The sequence below is a fragment of the Scyliorhinus torazame genome, chromosome 9, assembly GCF_047496885.1.
Source record: "Scyliorhinus torazame isolate Kashiwa2021f chromosome 9, sScyTor2.1, whole genome shotgun sequence".
In the NCBI taxonomy this organism is placed as follows: Eukaryota; Metazoa; Chordata; class Chondrichthyes; order Carcharhiniformes; family Scyliorhinidae; genus Scyliorhinus; species Scyliorhinus torazame.
The window spans coordinates 239,137,294-239,151,129 of NC_092715.1; the positions used below are offsets into that span (position 1 = coordinate 239,137,294).

The window sequence follows — 13,836 nt, forward strand, 5'->3', positions numbered from 1 at the left end:
CTCTTCCCCCTTTTCCCCCCTTCATCCCACAAATTCACCCCCCCACTTTTGTCCCAAACGTTCTTTTTCTGGCCCGTTCACTCCAGCTTCTCCTCGACAATAAATGTCCACGCCTCGTCTGCCGTTTCAAAATAGTGGTGTTTCCCTCGATGTGTGACCCACAGTCTTGCCGGTTGCAACATTCCGAATTTGACCTTCCTTTTATGCAACACCGCCTTGGCCCGATTAAAGCTTGCCCTCCTTCTCGCCACCTCCGCACTCCAATCTTGATACACGCGGATCACCGCATTCTCCCACCTACTGTTCCGAGTTTTCTTGGCCCATCTGAGGACCATCTCTCTGTCCTTGTATCGGAGAAATCTCACAACTATTGCTCGAGGAATTTCTCCAGCCCTCGGTCTTCGCTCCATAACCCGATAGGCACCCTCCACCTCCAGCGGACCCGTCGGGGCCTCCGATCCCATTAACGAATGCAGCATCGTGCTCACATATGCCCCGACGTCCGCCCCTTCTGCACCTTCGGGAAGACCAAGAATCCTTAAGTTCTTCCTCCTCGCATTGTTCTCCAGCACCTCCAGCCTTTCCACACATCTTTTGTGTTGTGCCTCGTGGATCTCCGTTTTCACCACCAGGCCCTGTATGTCGTCTTCATTTTCAGCAGCCTTTGCCTTAACGACCCGAAGCTCCTGTTCCTGGGTCTTTTGCTCCTCCTTTAGCCCCTCAATCGCTTGTAATATCGGGGCCAACAGCTCCTTCTTCATCTCCTTTTTGAGTTCATCTATGCAACGCCACAGGAACTCTTGTTGGTCAGGGCCCCATATTAAACTGCCTCCTTCCGACGCCATCTTGCTTTGTGCCTGCCTTCCTGGCCGCTGCTCTTGAGGATCCACCGCAATCCGGCTACTTTCCTCTCTTTTTTCCATCCGTGTCCAGGGGGGATTCCCTTCTGGATTACCGCACAGTGTTATTTGCCGTTAAAATTGCCGATGGGTCTCCTATTAAGAGCCCAAAAGTCCGTTCCATCGGGAGCTGCCGAAACGTGCGACTTAGCTGGTCATCGCCGCACCCGGAAGTCCTTGATTGGTCCATTGATCTGTCCATCAGTATGTATGTATGTTTGTACCATGATGTTTACCTGAATATCGTGACAATTGTTTCAGTTTGGGGATCGCATTGGGGAGTTGAGAGTTTGGGCTACCATTTAAAAATGACACCTTGATCTCTTCCTGCCCTGATGAGCAGAGTCCCTCAGTGCAAGAAATGCGACTGAGTGCGGCCTCAGCAGGGCGTTCCCTGTTAAGGTCCCAAAAAAGTGATTGCTGTTGGGTAGCTGCAGCATCCCCCCTCCACCTTCCCCCTCCTCCTTCCCCGCCGAATAGTCTCTGTTTTTTTTGGTTAGATCGTGCCCATGTTCAATCGAAGCATAAATTTAAAATAAAATAACTATAAGTTCCTGCCATGATGATATGGGGCAGCACAGTAGCATAGTGGTTAGCAGTATGGCTTCACAGCGCTAGGGTCCCAGGTTCAATTCCCCGCTGGGTCACTGTCTGTGTGGAGTCTGCACATTCTCCCCGTGTCTGCATGGGTTTCCTCCGGGTGCTCCGGTTTCTCCCACAGTCCAAAGATGTGCAGGTCAGGTGGATTGGCCATGCCAAATTGCCCTTAGGTTAGATGGGGTTACGGGGATAGGGTGGAAGTGTGGGTTTAAGTAGGGTGCTCTTTCCAAGAGCCGGTACAGACTCGATGGGCTGAATGGCTCTTTCTGCACTGTAAAATTCTATATCTAGTTGGTGTGAATTGAACATTATATACGATATGGTACTTGGATAAGATACTGTAAAGTATGTGGGTGTTACCTGCCCTGGGGATTGAAGGTGAGATCACATAAACTCGGAAATTAGCAAGCATGGATGAATTGGTAATGTACTTGCAGTGAAATCTGTGACTTTGAGTGTTGTTCTTTCAACATTTCTTTCCTTCAAGACCAGAATGGATTCAGGGACAATGGACCAGCAGAGTAATCAAAAATAAACGTGCCCCATTTTTTGTTCCCCAGATGAATGCTGCATGCATTGAGAGTGAGGATATAATTCTGTTGGCAGCCTTCCAACCATTCATTCAGAATATGGAAAATGAATAACGGAAAGCTCCGCAGCTCGTTTTGCATATCAGAGACACTCCTTGTTGACAGGGCACCAGGGATCTGCAAACACAGTTCAAAAGTTTCACTGCCACACACAACCACATCAAAACTGCCTGATTGGATTACTGCACTGCATTCCTGTATTTAAGATGCACTTCTTAAACAGTGCTTTTAAAGTATGCCATGATGTGGAGATGCCGGCGTTGGACTGGGGTGAGCAGAGTAAGAAATCTTACAACACCATGTTAAAGTCCAACAGGTTTGTTTCAAACACTAGCTTTCGGAGCACTGCTCCTTCCGCAGGTGAATGAAGAGGTATGTTCCAGAAACATATATAGACAAAGTCTAAGGGGGCAATTCTCCGAGCCCCGCGCCGGGCCTGAGAATCGCCGCAAACGTGCCAGGACGCCCGGCGCCGGCGTGTGAGACGCGGCACCGGCCGTGGGCTGCTGGAATCGGCGGGGCCGTCGAATCTCCGGCCCGGACGGGCCGAGCGGCCGCGTGGATGCGACAGAGTCCCGCCGGTGCCGTTCACCCCTGGTTGCTGCCAGCGGGAACTCTGCGTGAAGGGTCGGGGGCGGCCTGTGGGGCAGGGAAAAGTGATCCTTCACCGGGGGGGCCTACTTTCCTACGCGGCCAGCCCCTGAACACCGACGCGTGAACCGCTCCAGTGCCATTCTGGCCCCCTGTGGGGGACAGAATCGGTCGTCCCCGTGCCCGTTTCGCGCCAAAGTGAAACACGACGGCGCGAACACTTCGTCTCCATTTTGGAGAATCCCCCCCTTTGTCTATATAAAAGACTTTGTCTCTGTATATGTTTCTGGAACCCACCTCTTCATTCACCTGAGGAAGGAGCAGTGCTCCGAAAGCTCGTGTTTCAAACAAACCTGTTGGACTTTAACCTGGTGTTGTGACACTTCTTAAAGTATGCCCACATTGTGCTTCTGCTTTAAAACTAAGTCTGAGGCAAATGATTCCTAGTGGCAGCTTCACCCGACTATGCCTCATGATGTTCCACTTGCCCCATTCAAGTATTAAAGCCTTCAAGTTGCAAGATTCCATCGCAGCATGGAATTTTCTCTCAACAGTGGGAAAAATTAGAGAATCAGGCTTGGAGATCAACATGCCCAGTTGATGGTGTTCTGGATTTTACAGGAACTATTAACACAAACCTCAGCAGATTCTGTAATTTGTGCTTCTTTCGAGTGAAACTCTGCCTCAAGGGGCCAAACCTTACTTCCTTCTCAGTGTCTGAGGCTCACAGGTCTAGGAGCGACAAGTTCTAATGGTTAATTTGCAATCTTCCTAGCCAAGGTCAAAGTACACGCAGAGGCCATATTAAAATGACATTCTGTCCTTAAACAGTAACAGTCAGATATTTTTTTAATTTTTTATTCGTTCATGGGATGTGGGCGTCGCAGACTGTGCCAGTATTTATTGCCCGTCCTTAATTGCCCTTGATGGGACAGTTGAGAGTCAACCATATTTCTGTGGGTCTGGAGTAACATGTAGGCCAGACCAGGTAAGGATGGCAGATTTCCTTCCCTAAAGACATCAGTGAACCAAATGGGTTTTTACGAAATTCGACAATGGTTTCATGGCCATCCTTGGACCTTTAATTGCAGATTTTTATTGAATTCGAATTTCGCCATTTGCAGTGGCGGGATTTGAACCTGGGCCCCCAAAGCATTACTCTGGATTTCTGGTTAAGTTGACCAGTGACAATACCACTACACCACTGTCTCCCCTATAATTGCATTATGAGGGTGTCTGATAGACATTTTTATGTTTATTAAACAATCAAGTGCACACATTTTAGAAATATTGCCATTAAAACACTACATTAAAGATAATTAGTCTATATGTTAAACTAACACTTGTTAGCTTTGGAGAAAGGAATACTTTGCTCTTGAATAACAGATCCAGGAAAGTGAGGAGAGTAACATGAAACTGAGGCAATTACAATTAAGAATTTAAATAATATCTCTTATATTTATTTGTGTTTGTTTTGAAAAATTAAAAGTAAGATATTAAAATAAAAATTCAAATATAAATGAGTAATGTGTAAATTGATTGATAAACTCAATGTGCATCCATTTCCCAACTCCCTTCTATGAATTTATCTGAAACCGAAAACTCTAACTCAATAAGTAGCTGTTTGGATGGATCGAGAGGATGATTAAGTGTTGCTTTCAACTTTTCAGAAAACGTTAAAGATGCAATATCTTCATGAAATACATCAGTAAATTATATTCAGGAATAAAGGAGGGAGGGAGTGAATTGATTGAGTGTAACAGCATTCTGTTTGAAATGCACAGAACGTTGTATCCGAACTATTGCTGTGAAACCAAGAGGATCAGCAACTGCTTACTCTTCATAGCATTGATCCTAAAGAAATATCTTTGCTGGAAATAGTAAACTAAAAGTTAAATTTACCTCTGTAAATTCAGATTTATTCTCCACCCTTGTTTCAACCCAGTCCACGATGTGAAAAAAATCATAAATGCATATGATGTTGTCTTTTTGACAAAATTAATGATTTGAACACCTACCTGATTTCAAGTTTGCAGGGAGGAACATTACTTCGTGGGATCAAACAATATGATGTAACCAGTAGTATTTTTTTGGACATTTTCAGCACTGATAAAATCCTTTCTTACTAAACTAGACTGTCCACATAAAATATTGCAGTTGTAGGGAAGGAAGTTTTGTACCTGACATGAAATTAAAGCTTTTAAAAGAATAAAAACTGGGGGGGAAAATGCATCCGCATTGATAGGATCCACATGTGCCTGTCACTTTTTGAAGAATAAGACTAGGCCCTAATCCTGAGGAGAATATACATCTTGTTAAAATAAGTACTTTTGTGAAGGTGAATTATGAAGAAATACAACTTGTGTGTTACATATGCAGATCAGTTTGTAATATACACTGTTCCCAGAAAGCTATAACTGGGTATCACCAAGGTAGTACTGGGATCCAGTTTGGAAGTAGGGCGGCACAGCTGCACAGTGATTAGCACTGTTGCTTCACAGCACCAGGGTTTCAGGTTCGATTCCGGCTTGGGTCACTGTCTGTGCGGTGTCTGCATGTTCTCCCTGTGTCTGCGTGGGTTTCCTCCGGGTGCTCCAGTTTCCTCCCACAAGTCCCGAAAGACCTGCTTGTTAGGTGAATTAGATATTCTGAATTCTCCCTCAGTGTACCCAAACAGGCGCTGGAGTGTGGCGACTAGGGGCTTTTCACAGGAACTTCATTGCAGTGTTAATGTAAGCCTACTTGTGACAATAATAAAAATGATTATACTATATTGAGAGATTCCCATCTCAGTGATGTATCATAATTGCACTTGATAAAAAGCAGAAAATAATTACAAATGCAAGGATTCTTAAACAACGTTTGAAAAAAGAGATTAAGCCCAGAACCTGAACCTATCTTTTCAGGTACTAACAGACCTACGATATGTTTGATATGTTTGCAGCATTTGTTTATTGTTTATTGATAAAATCTGTCACATATACCAAGGTACAGTGAAAAATATTATTCTGCGCTCAGAGCTGACAGATTACTCCGTACATACATTAGTATAACATACAAAAAAAAAATTACAGCTATAAAAAAGCAAAAATGCATTCCCTGCAGTTATGACACTGGCTGCTACTTAACAAAGAACTAAATTGTTTCCATGGCTTTCCTTGGAGTTTTTTTAATTGTGTGAATCTTCCGGTACACTGTTACTAAGGAGAAGGGAAAAATTTATAAGAAACAGAGTCATATAATCTTGTAATTATGCTTTAAGAATGATCATCTGTGCTTCAACATGGATTAGTACCAGACATGTACTCCCTCTACATGTTACCGTGCAGCTTGAATCATCTGCCTGTTGGTCAAAATAAGTAACTTTTATTTTGCCCATGATACAATACTCCTTTGAAAGTTAACACTTTCAGTTGGGGGTTGTCACCTGGCAATGTTGTAATCAGCTTCTAAATTAAAGTATGCCCTGTTGCTGTGGTACCTTAATATGTATCGTGGGTGGTGCTGTACAGAAATCAAGAACCTTTTAATGCAAAAGTAATTCATGTACAACTCAGATGCGTGCAATTCACTGTTATAACGTGCTTCACTTACAGGTAGTGCTTGTTCTTGTTGATGCAAGTCTGATTACATAGAATTATAGAATCCCTACCATGCAGAAGGAGGCCATTCGACCCATCGCATCTCCACTGACCCTCTGAAAGAGTACCCTACATTGACTCATTTATCCACCCTATCCCTGTAACCCATAACCCCACCTAACCATTGGACAATTGGGGACAATTGAGAATGGCCAATCCACCTAACCTGCACATCTTTGAACTGTGGGAGGAAACCGGAGCACCCGGAGGAAACCCACGCAGACACGGGTCTGCGCGCTGCCATGCTTGTGTGTTGACTGGGAGTGAGTGGTGAGGGAGCGTTTGTTAGCGGCGAGATGCTGAGGCGCAAGACTGGAGATACAGGCAGCAAGACAGTCAGTAATGGCGAGGAGATCGTGGCAGCTCAATTTTGGCATGAAATGCCGTTGAATACAAGCCGTGCTTTTGCCAATGCAGCCATTGAGATACACCCCACCAATCGCGTCCAAAATGACTCTTGGAAATATTTCTGTTAAACCGCGCCCCTTGTTTTCACAATCCTCCATGGCCTTGTCTTTCACTATCTCTCGAATCTCCTCCAGCCCTGCAACTCTCAGAAATATGTGTGCTCCTCCAGTTCTGGCTGCTTGAGCATCCCCAGTTTTGATTCCTACGCCATTGCGGCTTGCTTTAAGTAGCCAATGCCCTAAGGTTTTGGAATTCCCTCTTTGAGCTCTGCACCCCTCTGTCTATTTTTCCTCCTTTAAGATGTTGGCCAACCTTTTGGCTACTTGCACTAAAATTGCCTTCTGTGGCTCACTGTCACTCTTTCTTCATAATGCTTTCGGATATTTTGCTGTTAAAGCTACTATATACATGCAAATTGCTTTTACCTAGCATCTTAGAATGGGTCAACATAACATCCAGACAGTTAGTGAAATGAAATCCATTGTTGTGATTGGCAGGCAATGACAAGTGTTGTTCCTTAGGGATCTGTGCTGGAGCTTCAGATTTCAATGATTTGGTTGCAGGAATGGAGAATTAAACATCCAAATTTGCAATTGACACTAAGTTGGAAGTCACACTAAGTGGTGCAGATGGGAACAGGAACCTACAAAGCATTGGAGACAAATTATTGCTGGAAAAAAGAGACTTTTTTGGTGAAGCTTTTTTGATTTCACTCATCAGGACATTTGCAATATAGTAATGTAAGAAAAATCAACAAATTTATCATGTATGTGAAAAATGTGCTGATTTGTGGCAATTTTCACTGATTGATAGAGTTGTTGCTTTGGAGTATGCACCACTTGATGGTGGTTGAAAGTTTACTGCCAAGTATTGTTTGAAATTTAAATCAGACAACTTGACCCTGATTGATCAAGTCATTGCTGTGAGGAATGAACTAGCGCATGGCTATCACTTATTTAGTTTAGCTGAAACAGGTGCAATGTATGTACATGTTCTCTCTGTCTACAAAGAACTGGGCCCTGTGTATTAATACAGTACACACAGCTGTGCCACACTGTGAGCACAACTGACAGTCATAAATTGGTTGTCTGTGTAATTACTAGCATACTGACAATTATTTAGCACATTTTGTCCAATTGTTGAAACACGTCCGATGTTTTAAGTTTTGCATGTACAGACTGTTTGGATACGGCCTGTTTCTCACCCATTGCAAACAGCAGAAGAGGCATGCTGCTTGATGCAATCTGCCAGTCTTTGGGACATATGGCCTACATACGCATAATCACACCGGCACTGAAATTCATATACCACATTACTCATGTGTGTGTTAGGCAGAACGTCTTTTTGCCTTAATGGCAGAGGTTGGTTAGTGCCGAATACAACTCGTGTTGCTTCTGCACGTATACACATTGCACCAGTTTGAGCGAAACAAAATAAATTACAGCCATTCATTGGTTCATGCTTCAGGGCTTTGCCTTGACTAATCAGTGTTAACCTGCCTGGTTCAAGTTTCAAACAATGTATGGCAGTTAACTGTTGCTCATTATCAACCGGTGTATTCTCCACAGCAGCGTCTCTACCAATCAGAGTCCACTTGCCAACTAACCAGCACTCTCTCCTCATCCAAAATAAATAAATTGATTTCCCTTACCATGTACCTTTGTAAATGCCCCGATGAGTGAAAGACAAGGGTGGGATTCTCCGCTGTCGGGATTCTCCATTACCCCGGCAGCGCACCCACACCCAGGCATTTCCCGACGGCATGGGACTGTTACAAGGGGAAACCCCATTGACTGGCTGGCTGGATGAAGATTCCTGCTGGAAAACTGGTGCAGCGGGACGGAGAATCCCTCCCGCAATGTTTTGACAAGAAGTGTATACTTCTACTCGTACTGAATAAATACAGACCGATAGACAGATTAAGTTATTGGACAAAGCTGAGACAAATAGACTTGGAAATGTATCACCATTAATTCACCTGCTGGGTTAATAACTTGGAACAATCTCTAAACCAGCAATGTAGGTGCTACACCACATGGACTGCAGTGGTTCAAGAAATTGGCTCACTATCATGTTCCTAAGGGCTAGTTGGTATGGAGAATAAATACTGGCCTTGCCAGCAATGCTGAGATCCCATCCCAGGATGGATTAAAAAAATTGGAGTTCAGTGTAGAGCCGTGATTTAAAGTGAATCCAAGTGAACTCCAAGAAAGAGAACTGTTGGGCGCGATTCTCCGAAATGGAGACTAAGTGTTCGCGCCGTCGTGAACGCCGTCGCGTTTCACGATGGCGCGAAACAGGCGCGGGGACCACTGATTCTGTCCCCCACAGAGGGCCATCACGGCGCATGAGCGTTTCACGCCGCTCCAGCCTCCCTTCCTGGTGCCAAATGGGTGCCTCGCCAACCTGCGCATGCACGGGGCACTTGTTCAGCGCGCCAGCCCCTACGCAACATGGCGTGGGGGTTCAGGGGCCAGCCGCGCAACAAAGTAGGCCGAGGGGGGAAGAGGCCAGCCCGCTGATCGGCGGGCCCCGATCACGGGCCAGACCCCATTAGAGCCCCCCCTCCCCCGGTGAAGGAGCGCTTTTCCCCGCCCCACAGGCCGCCCCTGGACCCTTCGCGCAGAGTTCATGCCGGCAGCTACCAGGGGTGAACAGCGCCGACGGGACTCTGCTTTTTCCGTGCGGCCGCTCGGCCCATATGGGCCGGAGAATCAGTGGCCCGCGGCCAGTGCTGTGTCAAACGCGCCGGCGCAAATGGCAGCGATTCTCCACGCCTCGGAGAATCGCGCGCCGGCGTCGGGGCATCGTGGCACGGTTGCGGTGATTCTCCGGCGCGGGGCTCGGAGAATCGCACCCGTTGTGTTTTCCAACTGGTGCGTACCTGTGGAGGAGCAAATAGATTTGGATATCTAACTATAGAAATCACTGAAAGCTGATGTAAAGGCACACAAAGTAACCCAAAAGCAGACAGGGAACGAATCCATTGACTTCCTTCAGTGCAGAGGAGGCCATTCGGCCCATTGAGCCTGAACCAACCCTCTGAAAGAGCACCCCACTTCCGCGCCCTATCCCCATTACCCCACACGCCGATCATATCTAATCCATCTAACCTGCATATCGTTTTGCGCCTAAAGTGCAATTTATCATAGCTAATCTACCTAACCTGCACATTTTTAGACCATGGGGGAAACCGGAGCACCTGGAGGAACCCCACCCATGTCAAGCTTTATCTCAAGGTGACCAAAGTACAAATGGGAGGAAGTGAGCCTTAAGTTCTATAGAACCCAGGTAAGGTCCCATCTGGAGTACTACATTTAGTTCTGAGTGTTGCACTTCAGGAAGGACATATTGTCATTGGAAGGGGTGCACACAAACTCACCAGAATGCTTCAGGTTCTTTGATAGTTAGTTTATCAGTACAAATTGCATAGAACTGCACTGTCGACACATATTGTATATTTCCTTGAGCAAAGAATATTGAGGAATGATTTATTTGTGGTATTTAAAATGCTAAAATAATTTGTTAGATTAGATAATGATTAACCAGTTAGCCTGGTTGATTAACCCAGAACAAGGAGGCCATTGAGGAGTGAAAGTGGAAAGCTCTTCTTCACTCAAAAGATCATAGACATCTGATCGCGCTCCCAAAAAACTGTGAATACCAGGTCAATTGAAACATTTAAGACCATGCTCAATAGATTTTTGCAAGCTAAGGGCATCAACGAATATGGTTCACAGACAGGCACATAGGTACAGATCAGCTATGCTTTAACTGAATGCCAGAATATGTTTAAGGGGCTGAATGGACTACTCCTGTTCCTGTGCACAAGTCACTTATGTCATCAGGGAAATGTGGCAGCGAGTTTGCACACAGTGTGGGCCTACAACCAGGAATGAGATGAATGTTTGAATAATGTTTTTTTAACCTATGTTGGCTGAGGGATAAGTGTTGGCATAGACAGTGGACAGAATGCCTCTGCATGTCTTTGAATAGTGCTCTTGGACATTTTACATCCAACCGAGAGAATAGACAGGGCTCAGGTGAACATTGCATATAAGCGACTGCATTAAGGCAACACGGATCAGAACTGTAAGTTTAAGAGTGTGCGTTTCAGCCTCTGGGGTGGAACTTGAATCTACAACCTTCTGACTTGGCATTAATTCAGTTAAATATCATGCAGGTGTTATGGGCGAGATGTTTTCAGAACCCCAAAATGGATCATGTAGTTCAACCAACCCTCTCCCTTTAATGGATTTGTTGCTTTTCCGAGCACACGGCTTTTTCCCCGAGGTGTGGGATTACAATTATGGGCATGTGTGTTGTTAAACACAAAACACTGTTTATTCCATGAACTCAACTTAACATCTTAAATAAACATTGGATCTCTTAACACCCCTTACTTCAAAGATAACTCAGAAAATATTGCAACAGTAAATAACTCCTTAAAATGCTCCTTCAAACTTCCAAGAGACTTAACACCTTTAAACAGTATCACATCAGGGTAAAGGATATATATATTTTCTGTAGAATGGCAGAGATATATTAGCTTAGGCGACTTCAGCTCCAGCACCTTGCTTTCTTCCTGCAAACTCTTTGGAAACACACAGGCACACCCCAAGCTGCTGTCTCAAACCTGGCTTCCTCCCTTCAAGCACTCACAGCAAACCAGAACTTCTCAAGCTGCTGTCTCAAACTGGCTTTCTACTTTTAAACTGCTCACAGCAAAACAGCCAGGCACTTTTAAACTGCTCTCAGCAAAACCAGCGAGGCACTTTTTAAATTGCAAAACCCAACTGCAAAATGGCTGAACTGAGCTGAGCTCCACCCACTCTATGACATCACTGTTTCCTTAAAGGTACATTGCTTAAACTCCAGTTCTTAAAGGCACTCTCGCATGACACAGGTCTCATTGCAGTATCCAGGGTGTCACAAATGTATCTTGAGCCTGAATAGTGATAAGGAGCTGCATCAACTGTTTGACCAATCTGGAACAAGGAGAGAGTCTTGTGTCAGGTGATTAAAATCTAGGGCGGCATGGTGGCGCAGTGGTTATCACTGCTGCCTACGGCGCTGAGGATCCGGGTTCGATCCCGGCCCCGGGTCACTGTCCGTGTGGAGTTTGCACATTCTCCCCATGTCTGCATTCTCCCCACAATCCAAAGATGTGCAGGTTAGGTGGATTGACCATGCTAAATTGGCCCTTAATTGGGAAAAATTAATTGGGTACTCTAAATTTATAAACAAAAAGGTGATTAAAACTGAGGCAAGAAGGAAAAAAGATTTGGTCAGCTCATGCATGAGGGCCAGATTATTATGCTCTTCCAATAGTCATTAAGACACCCCTGTAATCCTAACCCTAGGATCAAGCTCATGTTGCTCCCTGTCATACTATGCTTTATAATGTTCCTGTGCCAATGATGCTATCAGTTGTTGTACTTTCAGTGTGAGAATGTTTGTGAGTACAACAGTGCAATAGAATTTAATTATTGAACATTTTATTTCAAAGCCTTCACATATAAAACTTCCAGCCATAGGGTGTTCAGCAAGAGAAAATTGCATCTGGGTCATTTGTCCCATTCCAAGCTTCAAGGATGTTTGACCCTGGGAGGAGCATTCTCCCTTGTATGACTGTAGAATTTACAGTGCAGAAGAAGGCCATTCGGCCCATCGAGTCTGCACCTTGGAAAGAACACCCATTTAAGTCCACACCTCCACCCCATCCCCGTAACCCATTGACCCCATCTAGCCTTTTTGGACACTAAGGGCAATTTAGCATGGCCAATCCACCTAACCTGCACATCTTTGGACTGTGGGAAGAAACCGGCGCACCTGGAGGAAACCCACGCAGATTCAGGGAGAACGTGCAGACTCCACACAGACAGTGACCCAAGCCGGGAATCAAACCTGGGACCCTGGAGCTGTGAAACAACTGTGCTAACCACTGTGCTACCATGCCACCCTCTTTTGATTTCACTTGCTCCTCTGCAGATCTTCAATATTCAGTTTGACTGCGGCGACCATGCAAAGTAACTGATCTGATTGACCAGATCTATTATGCAATTCCCATGACAACTGCACAATAGTTAAGAGCAAACTGAGGACAAGGCAGTTTTAATTGACTCACCACAAAAGTTGCAAAGGCGTTAATGTTGCTGCCCTTATCACCCTGTCCTCATTGCATGCTCGGAAGAGGTTGCTCGCTGAAGAATAAAAGACTGAATAATGTGAGGCACAGTAACTCTCTGAGACCAACTGACATTCAGGCAACTGCTTGCAGTCACTCAATGGTTTATTGTTTCAGTAAATCACGTTTTGCACATTACACATGATGCATACCAATCATTCCGTTCAAATCAGCAAGTACTTGAGTGTTAGCCAATGTTAAGATGTCTCCTTCTGACATTTCCTCTTGTGGAGTGCTCAGTGTTTTATAATGAAGCAATTGCTATTTTGGGTGCGGTGAGCTGTCAGCAGTCACTCTGACAATGTGTTGCATTGTGGGCAAATCAGAGATCAAGAAACAGACTAGTTGCTGCAGTTTTGCATGATGAAGTGAAAATGTCTGAGGGCGTGAAGGAATGACCACTGGGGTCAGAAAGCCAGTGAGATGAAATAGCAAAAAAAAATCTGATACATCAAGAGAATATCATGACGAGGGAGAGATGAATCTTGAGAGGGACAATACAATCTCATATGTGAGGAAAAGTCATAGAATCACAGAATTTACAATGCAGAGGGAGGTCATTTGGCCCATTGAATCTGCACTGGCCCTTGGAAAGAGCACCCTACTTAAACCCACACCTCCACCCTATCCCCGTAACCCAGTAATCCCACCTAACTTTTTTTTTGGACACTAAGGGTCAATTTAGCATGGCCAATCCACCTAACCTGCACATCTTTGGATGTGGGAGGAAACCCGAGTACCCGAAGGAAACCCACGCAGACATGGGGAGAACGTGCAGACTCCGCACAAACAGTGAACCAAGCCGGGAATTGAATCTGGGACCTAGGAGCTGTGAAGCAACAGTGATAACCACTGTGCTGCTGTGCCGCACTTGTCAGCGACAAATGGGAGAGTGTCTTGTTTGGGGGCAGCAGTGCGGT

General features: G+C 45.2%; 1 protein-coding gene and 1 long non-coding RNA gene across 25 annotated transcripts in view; one reads left to right on the forward strand and one right to left on the reverse strand.

Moving 5' to 3' along the window:
- LOC140429771 (uncharacterized) overlaps window positions 1-12,978 on the reverse strand; it is a 92,225-nt gene extending 79,247 nt beyond the window's left edge. Inside the window, exon 1 of the long non-coding RNA XR_011949188.1 lies at window positions 12,857-12,978. This is a non-coding gene — a long non-coding RNA (uncharacterized lncRNA). The remainder of the gene's footprint in view (window positions 1-12,856) is intronic.
- Window positions 1-13,836, forward strand: part of LOC140429768 (receptor-type tyrosine-protein phosphatase delta-like) — a 3,491,723-nt gene that overhangs the window by 1,538,080 nt on the left and 1,939,807 nt on the right. The gene's annotated exons all lie outside the window — the stretch shown is intronic.